Source organism: Leopardus geoffroyi, chromosome D2, assembly GCF_018350155.1.
Source record: "Leopardus geoffroyi isolate Oge1 chromosome D2, O.geoffroyi_Oge1_pat1.0, whole genome shotgun sequence".
Taxonomy (NCBI): domain Eukaryota; kingdom Metazoa; phylum Chordata; class Mammalia; order Carnivora; family Felidae; genus Leopardus; species Leopardus geoffroyi.
The window spans coordinates 25,562,291-25,586,451 of record NC_059334.1 but is presented as its reverse complement, the minus strand read 5'-3'; the positions used below and the strand labels follow the sequence as shown (position 1 = coordinate 25,586,451).

The 24,161-nt window shown below is 37.5% G+C and overlaps 1 protein-coding gene across 1 annotated transcript in view; it reads right to left on the bottom strand.

The window, feature by feature from the left end:
• The window catches only part of REEP3 (receptor accessory protein 3), a 98,758-nt gene that overhangs the window by 73,455 nt on the left and 1,142 nt on the right, over nucleotides 1-24,161 (bottom strand). The gene's annotated exons all lie outside the window — the stretch shown is intronic.

Sequence of the window (24,161 nt, the reverse complement as noted above, 5' to 3'; positions counted from 1 at the left end):
ACAGGAAAGGGTCATCTCAGGAGAGTGCTGATTGCTCATTGGAGCATTCTAAACACAGATGCTTTTCTATCCTTATCACTTCCAGTCCCTGCTAAACACACGCTGGTTACCTTGGATCCCAGGGCCCTCTCATGAAAACCTTCCTCCTATGACCATCAATAACTGCCACTCATGGCAACCTCTGCCTTTAGGTTACATTCTTAAAAAAAAGGACAAAATAAATTTTGAAACATTATAAGAAAATATGCATTTTGTGTACAGAATAGTCTCTGCATTCTTCTTTCTCAGTGATATTTCCTTTAAGATATGAAACGTTAGTTTTCATGTTGGTATTTGTCTTGCCTGGCCCCTCATACTCACAGGTGTGGACAGCAAGGCCAAAGCACCCAACTCATAATAATGAGGTTAGGCATGAGTGTGTCTAATATTGCAGGTGCTTATGTTAGGAGAACTCTTCTTAAGACTGTAATCTCATGTTCAAGAATTGGTTTTTATTTTCTTTAAACAGCCATTTAAGTTTTAGATTAAATTTGAACAGTCTCAATTCCTATTCAATTCTAAAGATTTAGTAATACAAATAAAGACCCAAGAAGCTAGATTTTTATTTTTTTTCCTGAAAGATATATGAAAAGGATAGAAATGTGGTTCAGTATTACATAATTTTGCCACTACTCCAGAAAGAGAAGGGAGGGCACCTTTACTCATGTTTATTGCCTATTTGCATGTGTTCCCACCCCCCCCCTTTTGGTGTGAAGTCCCTTGTCCATTTTCCTTTATGTAGTCTGAATAGGAGCCATTTGTTGTGTTTTATAAATATTTTCTCCCAGTCTGCCTTTTTCCCCACTCTCTTAATGGTCTATTTTGATGAAAAGTATTTTAGTCTGTTTCAATTTATCACTCTTGGTCTTTTCCTTTATGACTAATGCTTTTTGTGCCCTCTTTTGTTTGCTTTTCCTTATTTCAAAATCATAAAGATATTTTTCTATATTATTTTCTAGAAACTTTTACTTTTCACCTGTAATGAGACTAGAATTTTTGTGTGTGATCTGAGTTTGGGGCTATGATTAAATGGACTTATGATATCCAATTGGCATAGGACTGCTCTGTGGTGCCACCTCTGTCACAAAATAAAAATCCGCATATGTATGGGACTCTTTCTAGATCCTACAGTCTTTCATTGGCCTATTTGTCTATCCTTGCCCCAGTATCACATTGTCTTAATTACTGTAACTTTGTAATCTTCATATCTAAATAAACTCATCCCACCAGTAATAGCTGATCAAATACGTCATCCCACTATTTTTGCTCTTCTAGTTCAACATTGTCTTGGCTACCCTCGGACCTTTGCATTTCCATCTATGTTTTAGAGATAAGTTGTCAATTCTCTTCTCTAGGTCTACATACTCCTTAAGTGAACTCCATTTCATGACAGCATCCATAGCCAATCTGTCAGTCCCCTGGGTTATATCCTTAAAACTAAATCTAGAATCTGATGACTGCTACCAGCCCGGTCCAAGTAACCACCCATCTCTCACTGATTTATTAACATAGCCTCCTAATGGATCTCCATACTTCCACCCTTACTCCTTTACAGTCTGTTTATCACGGCAGAGAAATCTTTTAGAATAGGATCTGATAATGTCACTCTTATACTCCTAACCCTCCAATGGCTTCCCACCTCCCTCAGAGTAAATTCCCATGTCCTTAACAATGGCCTACATCTCTTGCTGCAGTACTGCTCTGCCCTACCACACTGACTTTCTTTTGCTGAGCACAAGTCTACCTTGGAGCTTGTACTGAGTTAACTCCCTTCCTGAGAAGCTCTTCCCCAGGATCTGCAAGGCTAATGTCTTCACGTCCTTCAAGTCTTTGCTCAAATAAATGTCAACTACTCACCGAAGCCTTCCCTAGCTACCCTAATTAAAAATTCCAAGTCACCCCGAGAGTAAATGGAAACTCTATTCCAACAAGATGCTTTATCTTTTAACAGAAACATAACATAATAAATTATGTCCCTTAATAAATGTAAGCAATTTAAAAAGGAAAGTTTTAGGTTTTTTTTTTTTTTAAGTAGCGCTTTCAATATTCCTTGTATTTGTTAAAAATAAGACAGTCATGGAAATTAACCTAATGATGAAAACTACCACAAAGCAGCAGAAGGTAGTTCCTTCTGCTGGCCATTGATCCCATGGCTCTTTTGTTACTTAGTTTTAAATTTTAGTGTGTGGAGAAAGGACTAGGTAAATCAAATAGCCTTTGCTTTAATGGCATTTGACTAAACTCTAACGCATATAAGGAGAATTGGGAAGGTTTCTCAAAATCTTAAGGTGTTAAGAGTATTTTTATTTCTAGAGCAGTTTTCCCAAATGCTACTTTTAAAATTTACGATGTAATACCTGCTCTATGCTAGAGTATATATAATATATATGCAAGTATGAAGTCAAACGATGCATGTGAACCCAACCCCAGATTAAAATGAGAGCAGTGCCTGTAACATCCCATCTACCTCTGCATGCCTCCCCTGTCCAGAGTGCTCTGACGACCCTTTGTTCCACACCTTGCAGTTGCTGCTGCTCTTGCTCAAGCTTATCATTCCTTTCCCTCTCTAAACCTGTTCTTCCTCATGTTTTCCATCTCACAAAATGGTGACGCATCGCACTCAAATAACCCGAGCCAGACACCTGCAATTCTTTCCTCCTCATCGTTTTTGTCAAATTCCACCCCCAAATCTCTCTCATGTCTGTTCCCATGTCCCAAACACTTACTTCAGCCTTAATTCTGATCCTTTTTAATTTTCGTGGGGACCACCTGGACCACTTTCCCCAGGCTTCCTGTTCAAACCTTTCACTGCTTTTCCTTCCTTTCTCAATCAAGAAACAGCTTCTCATCACGCTATTAGAAGTTAGACTGAATTGATCTTAGGCTTCTGACTTCTCTAATCTCATCGCTGGCAGCTCTGTGCTCCAATACTTTTGAACTACCTGCTTTGCTGTTCCCTAAGACAGTCATGTCACTTTGTTTCTATGTCTTGGCATACTTTCCCTCTCTGATTGGGAGCTCTTCTCAAGAAGGATCACTTCAGAGAGGGAATTGAAAAGCTATTTCCTCTCAGGGTATTTCCTTGCCTCCTCTAGGTGAGGAAGACTTCCTCCCTGTTCTCACAGCATCTTGTACGTAGTTGATGTGATTACTAGCAGTGTGGCTTTTGGTAAGTTATTAACTTTTCTGTTCCTGTTTGCTTTTCTGTAAGATATGATTTAAAGAGACTACCTTGTGAGTATTAAATACCTTAAGCCATGTAACAATGCCAGGCATGTGATACACAGTTGACAAATATCAATTATTACTGTCCCACAACAATATGTTCATGGACTTACCCATCTGCTGTCTGTGTGTTTAGCATTCTTCAGGATATATTTAGCTCTTCATCCTCAAAGCCTAGAACACTCTGATACATGATAGGTACTCAATAAATACTTGCACAAAGTATAAAACAAAACAAAAACTCTTTCCCCTACTGTACACAAAAAGGGAGAATGGAATAGTTTTGTATGCATAGTCTGAAAGACAAATATTGCCCAAGCTGAGGCCAGAAAAAGTGACAAAAGAAATGGACACAGTGCTATTCAATCTGACGGTTCTACAATTTTCTTTTATGGCCTTTAAAAATATATGCAGTGGCTACTTCAGATTAGAAAATAGGACGGCAGTAGCATCTTTTTCTGGTGGGTTAAGTATAATTACCACTTAGTTAAACATACGTATCAGCAAGTTTAATTCTCAATTTGACACATGTGATTTATCCTAATTTATTAAAACATAAATTAAAAACACAGTGAGAAGTCTACTTTCCTTCAGTAGCAGAAGTCTCAATGTTGACATACATATACAAATGGTCATATTTCCCAATATTATTATATTCATTTGGAGTGCTGGTTTTCCTCATTTCTGATTCATCCTTATTTTGTGGAGAGCATCTATGCTCAACTTGTTTAAAATGTATTTGCTTCATTAAAAAAAAATTTCTTTTCACAGAATGTTTTTGTTATTGGTTGATGGCCAAAGATTTACTATTTATTTATTTATTTATTTCCTTCATATGTTTTTAGTTTCCATAGAAGCACACTGAACTATACTTTAAGTATGAACATAGCTTTTTCTCGGGGAAGGGATATAAAAAAGAGGAAGGACAGATTCCGAAAATTTCTTTTTAAAGCACATACACACACATATCAGCTGCAGAGAAACAAGGTTCACAAAATGAATACTCCAAGCATTGTATGCTAGAAATAGTATCGTAAATTGTGTGCCTGAATTTGTCACTCCGAAAAAAAAACACTTCTAGAAAATTATATTCTTTCCCACCCAAATGTTTAAACCTGTTAAGTAAGGTTGTTTCATAAGAGATGTATTCTCTAACAATCAAAGCAACCTTTTTAATAAGCGAAAAATTAAGCTACTTACACTAGTATGAGTCATGATCACATAAGAATTGACAAATTATCTATTTTCCTCTTTACTTGAATCAGTTTTTCTTTCTTATTGACCAAAAAGAGGCAACTTCATGAATTGTCCTAGAACCTGAGTCAGCTTATGATAAAGATAAAAAGCATGGTTTGCATACGGGGGAAAAAATGTGAGTTAAATACTTAAAGATGACACCTGTAAACTTTGTTATTCTACCACTAAATTTAAGGCATTAGGTCTACTAACTAGTACTAGAAAAAAACTTTAATGCACCAGAATCCTTCTAATACATGAAATCATTTTAAAAATTAATTCTAATCAAAAGCAATTGCCATGGGATCATAACATTAGAAAAGATTAAAGAAAGCCAATTTCCCTTTTCATGTGCAACAGAATCATGAGCTAGACTTTTTCCCGAAGCCATTAGGTATTGGGGTGGTTTGTCAAGCAGCAACAGATCACTGAAAGCAGCTGGGAACTCCAGGTGGCCCTGGTGGCAGTGAGCATAGACTCCCGAGGGCATGGAAGTCCAGGTGAATCAATACTGCCTGACGAATGGCTGTGGAGCAAGTAGGCATAATAAAGCACAGGAAAGGTGGCTTCGATGGCACAAGGAACAGCCAGAGCAAGAAGAGTGTATGCAGGTAGCAACTATATAGGTGGCACTCTATACCCTTAAATGTACCCAGAGACACAGAAGTGAAGAACTGAGGTCTTACCTAAGTTAGATGGGTTAGGATTTGTAATCTATTAGACTAAGGGTCAACTGTTAAGGTGGCCTTACTGAAGTTTACTTAAGGTTCACAGTTCGGTGTTGAGAGAACAGGAAGATATAAAACAAAACTAAACTAAGTCTGTTTTTCCTCCTCTTTCATTTCTTTGTAACTCTAATGACATTTAATGGAAGAGTTGCAACTCTGAAATACTCATTAATGCCTTGCTGTAATGCAAACAGACTGTTTTAAGGAGCAAGGACTGATAGATTTCTGCGTAGGCTCGTGTTGGTATAAAGGACATTCACACAGAATGTCACATTTGTGCCTCAAGCAACCTGAGTTAATCAAGAACAGAATTATCTACATTTTAGGGATGAAGTAAAGTCCTACTACTACAATTGACCCTTGAACCACACAGGTTGAACTGGGTGGGTTCACTTACATGTGGATTTGCTTCGATATAGTACAGTAAGTATAAATATATTTTCTTATGATTTTTTAAATTTTCTTTTTTCTAGTCTACTTTATTGTAAGAATATAGTATACAATACATATACAAAATCTGTGTTAATTGTTAATGTTATTGGTAAGGCTTTCAGTCAATAGTAGGCTATTAGTATTTAAGTTTTGAGAGAGTCAAATGTTCTACACAGATTTTCAACTGTGCAGTGGTCAGTGTCCCTAACCCCTGCGTTGTTCAAGGGTCAACCGTACTAAGTAGTGATGTCACTTGTAGTGACTCAAAAGGATAATGATAATGTGAGGTTGCATTTTATGAAACTCTGAATTCTGTAAATTAGAAATAATGACATGAAAGTATTTGTATTTTTACCTTATGCAAAAAAGCCTGAAATGTGTATCCACAGAGTTATTAGAATTTCACAATAATTTTAAAGCAGGCTGAAGAAAAGATTAAATCTTGTTTTTATACTGCTGCCAGAGAGCAGTGCCATTTTAGCTGGCAAAAAGAAATACCTATCCTTTGTTGAGACCTTATTATTATGAAATCCCGAAGAACTTAAACATCATGTAAAATGCTACCAGCTTATAAGCACCCAATTCTGTCCCTAGTATAACTGGAGTTTCTTAACCTTTAAAAAATACTTTTCTGTATAATAAATGTTAGAATAAAAGCCATTAGTTTTTGTTAAGTTCTGTTGGCAGGTGGTTTTCCTTCTCTATCTAACACATACTGCTATTTGGGTTTAAATGCTACCACTTAAAAGATTTTAGTCTTGTTTGGTATTAGAAGTTGAAACTATAAAATAAAGGCATTTATTTTTCTGAGGGAAACTATTAAAACTAATCTTTGATTTAAAGAATACATATTTTAAACAGCAACATATTTAAAGAATGTTTTTAAACAGAAATGTTCATATTTTTAATAGATACATTACCAAAAAGAACAAAGAAATCTAAAACTCACCCCCAGATGTGCTCCCCAGACATAATGATACCATTTGATGATCCAAACATCTCTTTCAGTATTATTAGTGGAGAAAGAAGATTGATAAAAAGGTATGTAAAATGGGATCTTAAAATAGATGGCATTTAAAATAACCCCAATTTTGTTTAACTGAACAGATGATAAATAAAACTGAAGGAATAAATAAAATCTTATTTAAACAGCCGAAGTGTCAGAACCTCAAGTAATCCTTTAATTTTAAGAAAAGGAACACGAAAGGCTGGTGCTCCAGCTCCAAACAGCATCTGGCTTTCTCCCATGAAGGATGAAATTTGCCTCGAGCTTCCTCCCATCCTCCCCCTGCCTCCAGATTTCCATTACCTATTATATTTTTAGCCACTCGTAACACATTCTAATCGACAATATTAATTCTATGGATGCTTTTAAAGGCAAGGAATGATTTCAGATGAATTTAAAAAGAAATATAAATCCCCACACCAACAAATTTTAAAATGATCTTTTTAAGGCAGTGTAAATTGTGTAGTGCTGCAAATGTGCTATTTAGCCAATCTGACAAATGTGATATTTGCTAGACTTTGTTTCACACGCTAGCTGGGAACATGAAATGCATTTCCAAGGTGGATTTCATGAAGTAGTACTACAGAGAATGCTGTAATAAAATCCAGACATTCCATCCACTACATTCCTTTCCTCTAATACTTTTGTAATTCAATCTAAAAGGACAAGCAAATCTGTCTGGGACGATTACTGCTGTATAGACTACTAATGTTGCTTATTGCTAGTCTTCAGATAAGTATTTTCTACGTATTCAAATATCATGAAATCACTGAAAACCAAACTAAGGATATTCTACAATTTTTCTCTCCTTGTTTTTTTTTTTTTTTTTTTTTTCAACGTTTATTTATTTTTGGGACAGAGAGAGACAGAGCATGAACGGGGGAGGAGCAGAGAGAGAGGGAGACACAGAATCGGAAACAGGCTCCAGGCTCTGAGCCATCAGCCCAGAGCCCGACGCGGGGCTCGAACTCACGGACCGCGAGATCGTGACCTGGCTGAAGTCGGACGCTTAACCGACTGCGCCACCCAGGCGCCCCATCCTTGCTTTAAAATGGTAACAATTCATGGCCACCTGCGTGGCTCAGTCAGGCTCAGTCAGTTAAGCATCCGACTTCAGCTCAGGTCATGATCTCACAGTTCATGAGTTCCAGCCCCGTGTCAGATTCTGTGCTGACAGCTCAGAGCCTGGAGCCTGCTTCGGATTCTCTGTCTCCCTTTCTCTTTCTGCCCCTCCCCCGCTTGTGCTCTAGGTCTCTCAAAAATAAATAAATGTTGAAAAAAAATTTTTTTTTAAATGGTAACAATTCAGCAGCTCAATTCTGTGATAGTTTCCTGACATTACTATTTCTCAAAATCCTCACTAGGTTTTCTATTTCATAATCTCCAGTGTAAAGATTTTCAAACTAGTACATTCTAATTGCTTGAGGAACTTTTAAAACTAAGGATGTCCAGGCCTTATTCCAGATCAATTAAGTCAGAATCTTTGAGAATGGGGTCTAGGAAAGGTGTTTTAAAAATCTTTTAAATACCATACAGTGCCTTGTGAGTTCTTATTCTAAATAAAGAATCCAAAGCATCTCTACGTAATTGAGCTACTCTCAATTAAAACTGTCAGAAACAGTGAAAATAATTTTATTAGGATTTTTAAGAAGTGAATGTTATCGTTGTATCAACCATATTTCTCAGAAACAGCATTAATTTTCAACATTTGTAAAGCTATATAATTGCTTTTCTGGTCCAAAGCCATAATTTTAAAGTACCCCATTATACAAAACTTCTTTTTATTTTTTTATTTTTATCTTTTTTGAGGGGGGGGTGAAGGGAACAGGGTAAAGAAAAAAAAAAAAAAACATCCAAAATTTATTCTCCAACAATACAGAGAAGACAAAACTTCTTTTTAAAGGGTAAACAGGGTTAGGAAATCTTGTCTGATTATTGGGACGTTTTAGGATTACTTTGAGGGATTAAATGTTAGCAAAACGGAAGACTGACAAAACAATAAAACAAGAATCTGGCAAAGAGTAAAAGGAATAAATGGTCATTGATTTCAGAGCTCATTTGTAGGCGAACTTTTTTTTTCATTTGTTTTTTAGCTTATCCCAGTTTCCAAATCTTTGATTGTTTGTATTAGTTCCATTTTATTTCATGAATTTCCAATCATGTTTCATATGAAATGTTCCATAATAACCCACTTCATTTATCCCCCTAGTACATGCTTGGGCTTTGGGCAGCATCATGCACTTGTTACAGAAGCTAATTGATTCATTTTCTGATTTCCTTCTTCTTATACCGTTCTCCCCAAATCCTCCAGGATTCCTCATCAAACAGAATTCTTTCACATTAAAAAAAAAAAAAAAGTATTATTTAAACTAAGTTGGCTATCTTGTTGGTATTTCTGGGAGATGCTAGGCTAGTACAGAATTATGGATAACTTTTGAAGTTAAAGCTACTAAATTTATTTACTTTGCATTCTCAAACTAGAAAAACATACAGACAAATCTGCAAACCTACTAGCTAATCATCTCACAATCATGTTCCTGAGATATTGCAGGGTTCTGAACGTCCTCCTCTACTAACCAAGTGAACACAGCACGTGGAATGACAAGGGAGCAAGGGGACAGCCTAACAGGCCAAATAAATCCTGGCCATCAGTGGGTGACAGATGTCTTAGCCAGATCACCCCCACAGCAATGCTCACCACATGGAAAACACACAGCTCGCTATTCTTTTCCATTTCCTTCCTTTTCTATAAATGAGGTTCAGCATGCATAAGAAATCAGAGCTATACATTGGTATAAAAGGTTACTATTAGACATTACTTCCCTTGATAGGTTCAGACCCATCCCATGTTCTAGGACACATACCCCTCCTTAGTACTAGGCTTTGAAATACATAACCTTAAAGTTAAATTATTCTTCTGTAGGCATTAGGGAGTTTCAAGTAACATAAAATTTCTGACCAGCTAAACTCAAAACGGACAAGCAACATCATTAGAACACAAAGCATACTATAGAGTTGAGACTATTATTCTGCATTTCAACAGTAATACTCTCTTAGGTCTGGTTTAGTCTAGAAGTAGCTATAGTGAAGGCACATTAATTTATACATTTTTTAGACATCAAGTTGCTTTTTATAGCAACATCCCACATATCAAACATGAAAACTGTCATCTGAAAATAAGTGGGGGGGAAAAAAAACAAGAAAACTCCTAAGTGTTTATGTACCTACTTCTAGAACCCCAAAAATCCTTTGGATACATAAGAAATTGGACATTCTTCATTGGACTCCTACCAGCTTTAAGAAAAAGAAGGAGACTAGAGACAGCCTGCCTGGCAATTTCATAGGGGTTCTGGCCTTCTGTTCACAAACTCTTTGTGACAGGTGCGGCCCCATCCCTCCCTCCATCTGGGGCCTGGCTAAGCACTAAAACTGGCCTCTCCACCAGCAAGAAGCATATGGGCTGGGGCAGGGGCAGCCTCTCCTTTCTGATGGTATCTGCTCCCCGTTGTCTAAGCTTGTCCCTTTAGCTTCTGTATTTTCGTCCTCACTGGGTTGAGTATTTCTGAAACGTAACAGTTGATATGAAGAAACCAGGACACATGCTTCTAATTTATGAAGCGCAACGAAGTGAATTAGTCATCCCAAATCAAGGTAGAATACCACCATTACCATTGCTTCTGAGCTTTTTCCTCTGCTAGGATATTCCCTCAGGGGTTACTTTGATCCTAAAATTTGCATTTATCATCTTTTTGGAAAAATAGGTTTGCCATATATGTATTTATCTCCTATATCATTTAGTTTTACCTTTGTTGGGGTCTTTAAACCTGACCTATGTCCTCTATCTCCTGTCCCCTTTAATTTTGGTCTTCTATATCATACTAAATGTAATCCCATCTGGCTTGTTTTTAAAAAACAAAACAAAACACTATAATTTCCTTAACAGTCATCCATGTTGATATTTATAAAGTGGTACCGCATTCAGTTTTGTTGCTGTGTAATATTCCATTATGTAAAAATAACAACATTTACCCAGTCTCCTCTTCGTGTAATACTTTGTAGTATACTTTATAGATTCTTGCTTTAAGAACTTTCCTAGAAATATCCTTGCAAATGTCTCCTGGTGCAGGTATTAAGGTCTACTGAGCAGTGGAATTGCTGGGTCAAAGGGTATGTGAATGATGAACACTGTAAGTTTCCATGACTTCCTCTCCTGTCATTCCCAAAAACGTTGCTCTGCCCATCCTTGCCAACACTTGGCATTTTCAGACTTCTTAATTTTTGCAATCTAGAATGTGTGAAATGGAATTTCAATGTGGTCTTAATTTACATTTTCTTGAAAACTAATGAGTTTTGCGATTCTTTTTATATGTGCAGTTGCCATTGGTTTCATCTTCTAGGAGATGCCTTTTACTTTTGTCTTTTTTTTTTTTAGTTCGCTTATTTTCTTATTGATTTTAAGGAATTCTTCACATTTTCCATCCAACTTTGTCATATATATTACAAAATGGTCTTCGTTCTTTACCCTTACTGGGCCACAATTCTAGTGCTGGCTTCCATTACATCCTCCTCCCCAGCCCTTAAATTACTAAGGAATTGAGAAAAAAGAAGTATGGGTTTCTAAGTAGAGTTTTAAAACACATATCCTGAAGAGGATATTTAAAATAATTGGGTATTTTTTCCACAGAAATTAGCAAAGATAAAATCATCAGGGATGGTGAAAGTGGTAGAAATAGACATTCAACTACTGCTGGTGAGAATGTAAAGTGAATCTCGATCCTGTTAAGGGTGGTGATACACGAGTACACACATTTAACAACACTCACTGAAATTATGACATGCAAATTCTATCACATGGGGAAATGGTGAGGCATATTGGCTAAGGTCTGGTTCTAGAGCTAGACTGCAACTTAGCTCTGTCACTTAGTGAGTTACATGACCACCCTGGGCAGGTTATTTCACTTCACTAAGCCTTGGGTTTCTTGATGGCAAAATGGGGATAACAGCAGTAACTACATTATTAGGGCTATTGTGAGAGAGAAGTATATTTGTGTAAAAGTGATTAAAATAAGGTCTGGTGCAGCAGACATATGTTAGGCTGTACCATCAATCATTTATGGTTTCTTGTAGAGTCCGAAAAGTTCTTTCCTTTCGTAACCATAACAATATTCTTTGACATTTTCTTCTAAAAGTGTAAACATTTTCGTTTTTTCACCTACAGGCAGGTAGTCCACTTAAAATTTATTTTGGAGTTTGCTGTGAAATAAGGATGTATTTTATTCTTTTTTCGGAGGGATGGCCAAGTTGTCACAACACTACTTACTAAGTTACTCATCATTTCCTGCTGACTTTGAACACCAGTCTGTCATATCAGATTTTCACGTGTGCTGGGTTAGTTTCTAGATTCTCGACTATGTTCCTTTAAGTTTACTGTCAATTATTGTGCCAACTCTATATTGTCTCAATTACTACTACATTATAATCAACCTTGATAGGTAATAGGACAGGTCTTCCTTCCTTGTTCTTTATAGCTATCTCGTTGATTGCTGGGCTTTTGCTCTCTCCTGTGAACTTTAAATAATTGGTCTGTTAGGTCCCATGAAAACAAAAACCATAAAAATTCTGTTGGAATCCCAGTGAAACTATAGATCTACTTGGAAAGAATTGATAATTATCAGCTAACACTGATCCATTAACATGGGCTATCCATTTACTCAGAACTTCTTTTATCTTTCAATCATGTTTTACAACTTTCTTTATAGTTTCGTCCCCAGTGTTACAGACTCTTTTGTTTTTTATTAAAAAAATTTTTTAATGTTTATTTGAGAGAGAGAGAGTGAGTGTGAGCGGCGGGGGGGGGGGGGGGGGAGCAGAGAGAGAGAGAGGGAGACACACAGAATCCCAAGCAGGCTCCAGGTTCTGAGCTGTCAGCACAGAGCTCGATGCGGAGCCTGAATTTGTGAACCACAGGATCATGATCTGAGCTGAAGTCTGACACTTAAGCGACTGAGCCATCCAGGTGCCCCACAGGCTCTTTTACCAGGAGAGATGTAATCTGTGTACCTTTACTGTCATTACTGACCTAGGTCCTCCATCTCCTGTCCCCTTTAATTTTGGGCTTCTATATCCCTATAGCCTCCTCTTTCCCAACCCTGCTCTGTTTTAAAACTACAAATTAATATCCTTTTAAATTATCATCTCTCTGCACATGACACAGATAGTCACGCCTTTATTTAGAGTGGGAGGAAAAACAAGACATAGAGAGAAAGGTGAGGCAAGCATAAAGGGGAGGACAAGAGATAATGGTGATGGTGGAGAGCAGAGCTGAGCTCTTCAAAGAAAGGGGGCTGCGTGCTTTCCTTCCTCATGCTGTTCCTTCTCTCATCACATGCTCCGAGGGCATTCAGGTGGTGGCACTTCCAAGTAGTGGGTTGTATCATCTGCAGCGTTTCCTTTATATTTCTCAGTCATTCGAGGTAACCAAGGCCTCTTTTTAATTGTAACTATTTCTGTTAAAACGGCTTACCACTTTTGTTTTTCTCATTAGTTGTAGGTGAGCTATTTTAGTTCAAACACTACAAGAACTTGTCACTAGCAAACATTTAAGGTAATGTGGTATAGATTCACTAGAAGACAGTAACTTAAACTTAGGAGACCATTTGCAACAAAGCCATATTTGCATCATGTTTACCACACAAAATAATACAAGACTTAGGATTTAGAAATGCCTAAAAAAGCATTTAATCAGAATTTAAAAAGCATTAACTGTGCGTGTGTGTGTGAGCGGGGGAGTTTATCTCCAATTTGCATTTCTGTCATTCAGCTTGGCAAAGGAAAACACCAGATATCCTTTCAGAATATTTTTACACAAAGCTTTCAGGCCACTTTTCTCACATAATTTATTTTAACACCTTAATGTTTTCAGATTAAGATTTACACACTTCTAAGTCCCCTTTATATGGATCTAGAGGTGTATCTTTAAAGGGTACCTTTCACCTATCCATTAATGATCCATTAAACACCTTAAAACCACCAACATTTCTATTTGCAAGATTAACTTACGTATATAAAGTGAAAATTAAAAGGCCTTATGTTTCAGAAAACCATAAATAAAAACTATGGTTGATGAAATTAATGATTTAAAAAATGCAAATAAATAAATATTGAACGGACAACTGGAAAGTTTGTTCCGTAATCCTGAGATGAATCAGCATCTGAACAGAAAACAAAGACCATAGGCACAAAGCAGCAAGGAACTGATCATGGCAAAATTAACCCCCTTAGGCAAATATCACCAAATTCTCTTCTGTTCTCATATCTGCACTTTTTAAAAATGTTTTATTTATTTTGAGAGACAGAGAAGGTGGGGGGAGGGAGGGAGGGAGAGAAAGAGAGAGAGAAAGAGAGAGAGGGAGAGAGGGAGAGAGGGAGAGAGAGAATATCCCAGGCAGGCTCTGTGCTTTCAGTGCAGAGCCTGATGTGGGGCTCGATCCCACAAACCCACGAGATCATGACCTGAGCTGAGATCAAGAGTCAGATGTTTAACTGACTGAGCCACTCAGGCACACCCCGCCCCCACCCCGCCCCCTGCACCTTCTTTAAATTCACAGTCAAGAATGTCTACTGCTTGGTGCACCTGGGTGGGTTAATGGGTTAAGTGTCCGACTTTGGCTCAGGTCACAGTCTGCCGGTTTGTGAGTTCAAGCCCCACACTGGGCTTGCTGCTGTCAGCCTGTCAGCGCAGAGACCACTTCTGGTTTTCTGTCCCCCCTCTCTCTACCCCTCCTGCTTGCACTCTGCCAAAAGTAAATAAATATTTAAAAAAGAAAATAAAAGGATGCCTACAGCTCATTGTTTCTGTGGGCCTCTGGAAGTTTAAACATGGAAAGGAAGTCCCATTTATCCACTTTACAGTTTTGGTGAAAGTGTATTCTAAATTTTGGGAGTCCTGAAAATTAGTGATTAAAGTTTGATGATGAAAAAGTGTCACATTGGCAGAATCTTTAGCATATCATTTATTCAGTGCTGTATATATTCATGTTATTTTTTAATACCAAATAATGCCGCTTATTATTCATCGCAGATATTCACTTAGTACAAAGTTAATGTATTCATTTATTTAAATATTCAAGTAGTTTTTTTACACTTTAGATTTTTATTTTATTAAATTTTTACAATACAGTTGACACTAATGTTACATTAGTTTCAGGTATACAACATGGTGATTCAACTTCTTTATACCTTATGCTGTGCTTACCACCAAGTGTAGCTACCATCTGTCACCATGCAACCCTATTACATCACCATCGATTATATTCCCAATGCTGTAACTTTTATCCCCTTAACTTTTTCATTCAGTAACTGGAAGCCTGTCTCTCTCCCTCCCCTTCACTCATTTTGCCCAGTCCCTCCCCCACCCACCTCCCTTCCCTCTGCCAACCATCAGTTGGTTCTTCGCAAATAAGTAGTTTTATTAAATACAAAGTCAGCACTTCACAGCTTCTCACTGAAAAGTATCTATCTATGGTTCTCCATTGGAAGCATACAAGTCATAAAAGGCAAGATCTTCAGCAAGGGTTCTACTCTCCCTTTCCTGCTTCAAGTGATAGACAACACACTGTTCTCATGAGGTTGTCCGTCTCAATGGTGAACAACTCTGGGTATTTGAAAGCTCTCCCTTATCTACTGAATTAAATTCTTCCTTATAACATCCATTTATTGCTCTAACCTGGTGTTCACAAGAAGAAAAAAATCAGTACTCTCTCCCTCATGTGACAACTCTTAAATTAAGACAGTTATTTTGTTAGTCATTAATTTTTCTCCTTTTCTGATCCAATCCCTAAAACTTCATTGGCTTTTTAGTTTTTCTCAGGATATGTAAAAGATATTGTTTTAAGTTGAATTGTGCCCTCCAAAAAAGATATGAAGGAGTCCCAATCCCCACTACTTCGAATAGTGACCTAATTTGGAGACAGGGTCCTTAAAGAGGAAATCATGTTAAAAGGAGGTAATTAGCATGGGCTCTAACCTACTGTGACTTACGTTCTTTATAAAAAGAGAAAATTTGGACACAAAGACCTTCACAAAAATGAAGGCAGAGATGGGTGTGATGAATCTACCAGCCAAGGAATGACAAAGATTGCCAGCAAACCACCAGAAGCTGAGAGAGTGAGTCTTGGAACAGATTTCCTCCTCACAGCCCTCAGAAGGAATGAAGGAACCTATTGACACCTTTGCCTTGACTTTTAGCTCCCAGAACTGTGAGATAATAGACTTCTGTTGTTCAGGCCACGAGGTTTGTGGTATTTCATTATAATAGCCCCAGCAACCTAACGCATTTCTCAGAAATGTGACATGATAAAAGGTTAAGGAAACTTGTCACAGCAGAATGCTTGGTTTTATTTACAGGTGAAAATAATTCTTTCCTAAAATAGACTTATTATTCCTTGGAAACATAAAAGGTCTCAGCATTAATATATTTGAATACTTCCTGAAATTATGTTTTGAACTACTGGTTAGTACAAACCTATTATGTTTAGTTTTTTCCTATGACTTTTGCTTTCATGATTTCCTTAGTATCTATGCTTTTGCAGAGCTGATGAAACTGTTAAACAGTAAGGACAGCAAATACTGGTAACTCTCAGCTCTGTATTCAAATCTTCGTATCTGAACAACTTTTAGGACCAAGAAAACTGTAACTTGTAAACTATAATTTACAAATTTAGAAAATAAGGAGTAAGACCATTGATGGGGAGAATATGTGATTATATAAATTATTTTCAAAGTATACTATATCAGTGATTCTCACCAATTTTGGGAACTTCTCTGTAAATACTGAAATAGAAATTAATTTTGAGGGGTCCCCGGGTGGCTCAGTCAGTTAAGTGTCTGATTCTTGATTTCAGCTCAAGTTCATGATCTCAGGAACTGTGAGATTGAGCCCCTCATCAGGTTCTGTGCTGACAGCACGGAGCCTGCTTGGATTCTCTCTTTCCTTCTCTCTGGTCCTCCCCCACCTGTGTTCTCTCTCTCTCTAAATAAATTTTTTTTTTTTTTTCAACGTTTATTTATTTTTGGGACAGAGAGAGACAGAGCATGAACGGGGGAGGGGCAGAGAGAGAGGGAGACACAGAATCGGAAACAGGCTCCAGGCTCTGAGCCATCAGCCCAGAGCCCGACGCGGGGCTCGAACTCACGGACCGCGAGATCGTGACCTGGCTGAAGTCGGACGCTTAACCGACTGCGCCACCCAGGCGCCCCATCTCTCTCTCTAAATAAATAAACTTAAAAAAATTAAGATCAGCAACAGTGTTTTATACAGAAAATTCTTAAGCAAGAGATATCCTGAGACACTTATAAATTTCCAAGTATCATTATAGCCTGTAATTTCTCCCACAAAGTACACAGAAGCAGCAAACAAAGCCATTTTCAAATGGAAATGCTGAGCGAACCATGCCTTATAAGGGCTCACTCTAGTTGAACTTTCTGTAATGATGGAAATGTTCTATTTCTGTGCTATCCAATAAGGTAGTTACTAAGCTTGAATGCCTACTGAACACTTGAAATGTGGTGTGACTGAGGAATTTAATGTTTAATTTAATTATCTAAATAGCCACAAGGGACCAGTGGCTTCCATATTGAACAGCACAGGTTTCTTCTCTTTTCACTTAACACAGTGGTTCTCAGCTAGTGGCAATTCTGCCCACTAGTGACCTACGACAATATCTGGAGACATTTTTGGCTGTCACAGTTGGGAGATGCCAATGGCATCTAGTGGGCAGAGGCCAGGGATGCTGGTAAAACATCCTACGGTGCACAGGACAGGCATCCCCAAGTAAGGATTACCCAGTCTAAAATGTGAAAAGTGCTAGGTTAAAAAACTTAGACATATTTAAAAGATCTTCAAATGAAATAAAAAATATTTAGAATAATATACAGCCATTCCTAATGATATTCAAACATTAGCTAGTCTGCTATTAAAATCTTTTGCCATGCTCAATATTTCCAACCTAACAGCTGTTTTCTCTGTCCATAGTATCTTAATGAGTATGCTACTTCACCTGATTTTCCATCCTAGCAGCCTTTGTAAATTTAACATGACTGAAGCTGGTAACTTTACTTCAGAAATAGCGTTAAGTATGCATAAATGATTAACAGTTTTGTGAATGTGAAAACACTTATAACAGAATAACTTTTACCTAAAAAAAAATTTTTTTTAATGTTTATTTGTATTAGAGAGAGAGAGAGATGGGTAAGCAGGAGAGGGGCAGAGAGAGAGGGAGACAAAATCTGAAGCAGGTTCCAGGCTCTGAGCTGTCAGCACAGAGCCCAACATGGGGCTTGAACTCACAAGCAATGAGATCATGACCTGAGCTGGAGTTGGACACTTAACCGACTGAGCCACCCAGGTGCCCCTAGAATAACTTTTACTTTTAACCTTTCATTTAACCTCAGAAATACATGTAAGGGCTAGTTCAGTGCAAATACATAATCAATGACCTAAAAAGCTCATGTTCTGCTAACGGAGACTCACCAGTAATCTTTTTCCACATGACAAAACAGTAATATATTTAAGATATTTAAATTACCCATTTATGCCATGATTATTGTAATATACTCTTTATTTGAACATTACAATCTACGCCAAAAGGAGAGAACATGGAAATATCCAAACTAAAAGGGCTCAAAAATCCAGTGGAAAAAGAAGTTATTAAAATAGCTGCAGTAACAAAAAGTGAACAGAAGCAAACTGTTTCTGAAATGAAGGCTAATAAAGGAATCTTGTTGAAGTTCTGGCCTAGGCAATGAAAGCAAGACCCAATAGTTTAGGTTGTGTTTTCTGTCTCAATGAAGGAAGACAGAAAGGATGACCTCTTGGAGGGCATTCATGACAAATTATATTTTTAAGATTTTAACTTTTCCAATGTCCTTGAAAACACTGCTCCTATTTACTTTATTTCTCATTGCCTAACAGTAATTTCAGTAAGCATCCTATTCTTAGACATAGCTCCTAATTATTTGTTATTCACATGACAAATCTCATCAAAACTGGAAAAAAAAATCTACCTTAACCTAATTGAAAGATGATATTTTAGCCATCACTGAGATTTTACAACTACTTAAAAGTATGTAAAGCACATATAAAGGAAGAGAAATATCACTTACAGATTGTGACTGACCTCAAACTTCCACAAGGATTTAAAAAGTACTCAAGATGTTTTTCATTAATCCTATCAAGAACTTAACCCACAAAAGGGAGAAACAGGATGCCGTTATAATAATGCATTTAAGAGATGATGCTGGCTTGGACTACAATAATGTAAGAAAGGTGATGAAAACTATATTTTGAGTCAACAAGATTTGCTGTAGATTTGCAACAAGGTAGAGTCAACAAGATTTGCTGTAGGATTCAATGCAGGTAATGAGAGAAAAACTGGAATCAAGGATGATCCCAAGGTTTTTGGCCTGAGCTACTGGAAGGACTGAGTTGACATTAATTGAGCTGGTGCAGGCTGCCAGGGTAGCCACACTGGGAAGGACATTCAGAAGCTCAGTGTTGGATATCTTAAGTTCAACATGACTCTCAGATGTTTCCAAGTAAGGTAGGCACCTGAAAAATAGGATCATGAGTTCAGCACAGAGGTCTGGGTTGGAGATGTAAATTACGAGTCCTTATAGAAGAGAAAAAAATTCTAGGAACTGAGCTCCTGGACCTGCCAACTTTAATCAGTCAGGGCATGTGGAGGAATGTGGCAGGGAGACAGAGAAGGGAGGCAGTGGTCGGTGAGTTGTGAAGAGTACAAAAACAAGGCTTCTTGGAAACCAAGTGAAGAGACCATTTCAAGGACAGAGTGAGCAACTGTACCAAAAGTCCTGGTAAGTTAGGTGAGGACCAGACAGTTTGGTCATGTAGAAGTCACTGATGACTTAGAGAACAGGTATTTCAGTGGAATGGTTGGTGGTGGCAAGGCCTACATGGTGTGGGTCTGAGTGACCCGAAGGAAGTGGAGAAAGTGTATATGGACTGCTCTTTTGAGGAGTTTTTGCTTTAAAAGGAAGGGGAGAAATGGGATAAGAAGATGAAAAGTATAGCAGGCTGAAAGAGTTTTTTGTTAAATGGGAGAAATGACAGCATGTTTTTGCCTGCTAAAAAGAAAAATCTAGGAGAGAGGGAAAGTATGCTAGAAAGAAGGAGGAAAGCTGCTGGAGTATGGTTTTTAAGGTATACAATTTAGACTTTATAGATACCCATTAAATATAATTGAGAAGGATCAATTTACTTCTGACAGAAATAAAAGTAGAGTGATCGGTATTCTATATTTAGAGGTGAAAAATAAATCACAAAGTAAAACATGAACAAGTTGAACTGTCTTAAAACTATAAATTTTCTCTTCAACTAAAAACAAAATATCTAAAGAGAAGTGTAATTAGATTGAGAAACATCTGCATCAAACATGACTTAAGGTTAATTAAGTAAGGAGCTCAGACCAACAAGTAAATTAGCAAGTAACCAAGAGTTAAAGTGCTAAAGTACATAAGGACCATTTGTACAACAGGAGATACAATATATATTAGGACAAATATTAAATCTGGCTAATAAGAAATAAAATACAAAAGAAAACAATGAGATCTATTATATATATTAGGAAAATATGAAAAAATCAAAACACCCAAATCTAGCTACACCGTGATAAAGACCGCGATCATACATTGTTGGTGGCCATGTAAAATATTAACATCCTTTGGATAGCAGTTTGGCAGTTCATATCAATAGTCATAAATATTCATATTCATAGCCTTTGACTCCCTTGGATATTCAGCCTAAAAAAATACTTAAAGAGGGGTGCCTGAGTGGCTCATTTGGTTGACCATCTGACTTTGGTTCAGGTCATGATCTCATGGTTTGTGAGTTCAAGCCCCACATAGGGCTACTGTCAGCACAGAGCATGCTTCAGATCCTCTGTCCCTCTCCCTCTCTCTCTCTGCCCCCCCAACTCTTGTGCGTACTATCTCTCAAAAATAAACAAGCATTAAGAAAGAAAATACAAAGAAAAAAGCATATATAGATGATGTCTGGTATAGTCTTATAATTGTATCAGCATTAGTTATGAAAATAACATATTAAAATGATCTAAAAGCAAAATTAAAAAATGAATGGCTATGAAAATTATGAATATTGGCCTGATCATAAAAGAGACAGAATGATCTCAGAGAACACATTAGATGCCTACAATATAGTAAGAATAAGAAAACTTTTTTTTTTTTTTTTTTTTTTACTGTAATTACAACTATGTCACCTACAATGAGACAAAGAAAGATGTAAATTGAAAACAGTTTAAACATTCAGTATTCTGGGACAGTTGGGGAATACGTTCTTCCTTATCTGGTAACAACTACTAATACTTACTGAATACTTACCATGTGTCCAATGCTGGACTACAGACATAATGTATAGGGACACATTCAATCCTATGGAGTAGGTTATAGCTAATACATGGCAGGGCTAATATTTGAATTCAGGCAGTCTTTCATCTTGATCTTAACCACAATGATATATACTCAAATTAAGAAAACTTAGAAAAATGGGATTTCTCTTAACCTGTAAGTCATGTTTCAATAGGTAAGGTACAGGTATCACAAATGAATGAAATATCATTTGGTAATCTCAGACTACTAACCCTTAATTTTCAAAAAATATTTTAATGTTTGTTTCTTTTTGAGAGAGAGTGTGAGGGACAGAGAGAGAGAGAGGGAGACACATAATCTGAAGCAGGCTCCAAACTCTGTCAGCACAGAGCCCTATGTGGGGCTTGAACTCACGATCTGTGAGATTATGACCTGAGCCAAAGTCAGATGCTTAACTGACTGAGCCACCCAGGTGCCCATTCCTTAATAATTGCTAACTAACTTTCAATCTTGCCTGCAAAGTTAAAATTGATTTTAGACTGGGAAAAAAAACCCCAACAAAAACCAAAAAGCCCTCTCATAGCATTACAGAATGCTAGAGCTGTACAAGAGAATACAGATAAACCAGATCCTTTATTTCCACAGAGAAAGAAACAGGTATCTAATCAGTAAGAGGCTGGCTCAAGGTCATTCAGCTGGTTAATATAACTAAAGCTAGTTCTAAATTCCAGGTTTCCTGATGATAGCCCAATGATACTTCTTTCTATATTATCTTATTCCCCTCCCCCCTAAAAAAATATGTTATGTTTTATGTGCACAATAAATGCCAGGCATCACATCTGGTGTGTTTTAGTTAAACAGATCTTTTTTTTTTTTTAATATATGAAATTTATTGTCAAATTGGTTTCTATACAACACCCAGTGCTCATCCCAAAAGATGCCCTCTTCAATACCCATCACCCACCCTCCCCTCCCTCCCACCCCCCAGAGTTAAATCTTTACAATAGTTTTAAGGAGGTAAATATTATAACCACTTTAAGGCGAAGGCACTGAAGCCCAGATGGGCTTCGTACATTGCCCAGCACTATGCAGCTAGTAACTGGCATCCAGATCTGATTCCAAAGCCAGGGTTCTTCCTCCAGTATGTACCACAGGGTTTGGGGAGAAAGTGCTCAAGCACACAGGGAGCTCAGGGTATGGAAGTTCCTTGTGTTCCCTGCCCAATCCACCCAGAGGTTCGTGTTGAGAGAACTGTCTGATCTCTTTTCTTCAGGCTCAAAACTAGCTGGCTGTTCCAGTGGGTTAAAAAGAATGTGAAATTCTATCTCATGGTGTGAAAAAGGTTTCCAAGTTTGTTTAGATCCTGGGATTGGGCTTTTGTGTCCCTAGAGTACAATCAAGGGAGTAGAAAACATTGAGTGCTTAGAGATCGAGAAATTGAGGACCACAGGGGCAAAATATAATGATGCTTATATTCCTTGACAATTGTGCTTTCTAGTATGCTAATAACTCAATGGCTCATGAAATACATTTCCGTGACCTTTTCTCCCTCACATTTTTGTTTCTTTTCTTTTGCCTCACACTTCAAATTCCATAGATTCTAGCACTGCAAGCTTTAATCTTCTCTCTCCAGTTAGGGAGCCCCCTAAGTGGGCTCCCTGTCTTTAGTGTTTCTTCATTTATAACCATCTCACTCAACAAGGGAGAGAATCTCCCAAAGCAAAGCTACTACTGCCTAACAGAATTTATCACTTTTCCCTTAAATTCCTTGAAAACAGGCCCCACTCTACCTTTCCAGCTTTCTCTCTCAACCAAGTCCCTCAAGTCCTCTGTAACTAATCTAGGTTGTTCCTCCTCTGTGCTTTGGCTCATAATGATCCTTTTATCTGGACTCCTTTACGTTTTCATCTTTGGCTGTCTAAATTCAGAATGTCCTTTAAGGCCCATCTCAAATGTAATCTCCCTTGTTTTTGCTGATTCTCCAACCAGATATAATTCCCTCCTTATCTGACCCCTACAGCACTGGGTGTAACTCTTACAAGATTTGACATTCTCACCTGTACTGCAGGGATCAGTGTATCTGAACTGTCAGTTCCATTAACACCAACACTGTTACTAATGTTTGTGTTATAGGTAACACCTAGAAAAGACATACTCATAGTCAATGATCCAAAACAAGAATCTGATTTGAGTAATGCAAACTATATCAAAGTACTTGACAATTTTCTATCTCTTGAAAAAAGAAAATAGGTCAAAGGAAACCAGAGTTAAAAAAAAAAAAAAAAGTACAGCTTCTTAATGGGGCACTTCATTTTCCAGGTGCAGACAAACAGTTGATATACATCTACTAGGTCAAGAAAAGTATGCCTGTATTATGTAAATGACAGTCAAAGGATTAAAAAAAAAAAAGCCTTAAAAAAATCTGAACGCACCTGTAGTATGCTTTTATTTCCTGACTTTTAGTTCTGTACAGATGAAGCAGGAAGCCCTGCAGCTTTAAAACTAGTAACTGTACAGAGTAAGGACAAACCTCATTAAGACGATCAAATGACAAATTTAGAATGGTACTGCAAATCAGGTAGAATAGGGATGCTGAATGATTCACTCTCAAACAAAAAACCAAATCTCACGGAGAAATTTTCCTTCTCTCCAGTGGAAAACAAAATTTGAAAATTTGGAAATATTATTTTTTCCACATTCTAAAGCTAATTAGAATAGCCTGCTGCCTCACAAAAACATTTCATAAAGGTACTGAGGTAATATTACCCCTACAGAGATCAAGCATAATGAATCCAAGGCCCCCTGGCTGTCCCTACGTCATTGTTTACTTTGTGACTTTTTTTTTTCTTTGAAAAGCGGGGGCGTAAGATGGGGGAGAATGGGAGAAAATCAGTTTAAACTGTAGTCAAATACCTTTAGTTGAGTTGCGGTGTTTAATTTTTTCTTATGGACCTGTAGCACTTGTTGGTAAGAGCACAATGAAATTAACTGATAATCTGAATAAAGGCAACAGGCGCCTGCAGCCTCTCAATCACTTAGCAAATATTTCCGACAAGAAAGGGCCAGATCTGGGCGAACAAGCGGGTGTCCCC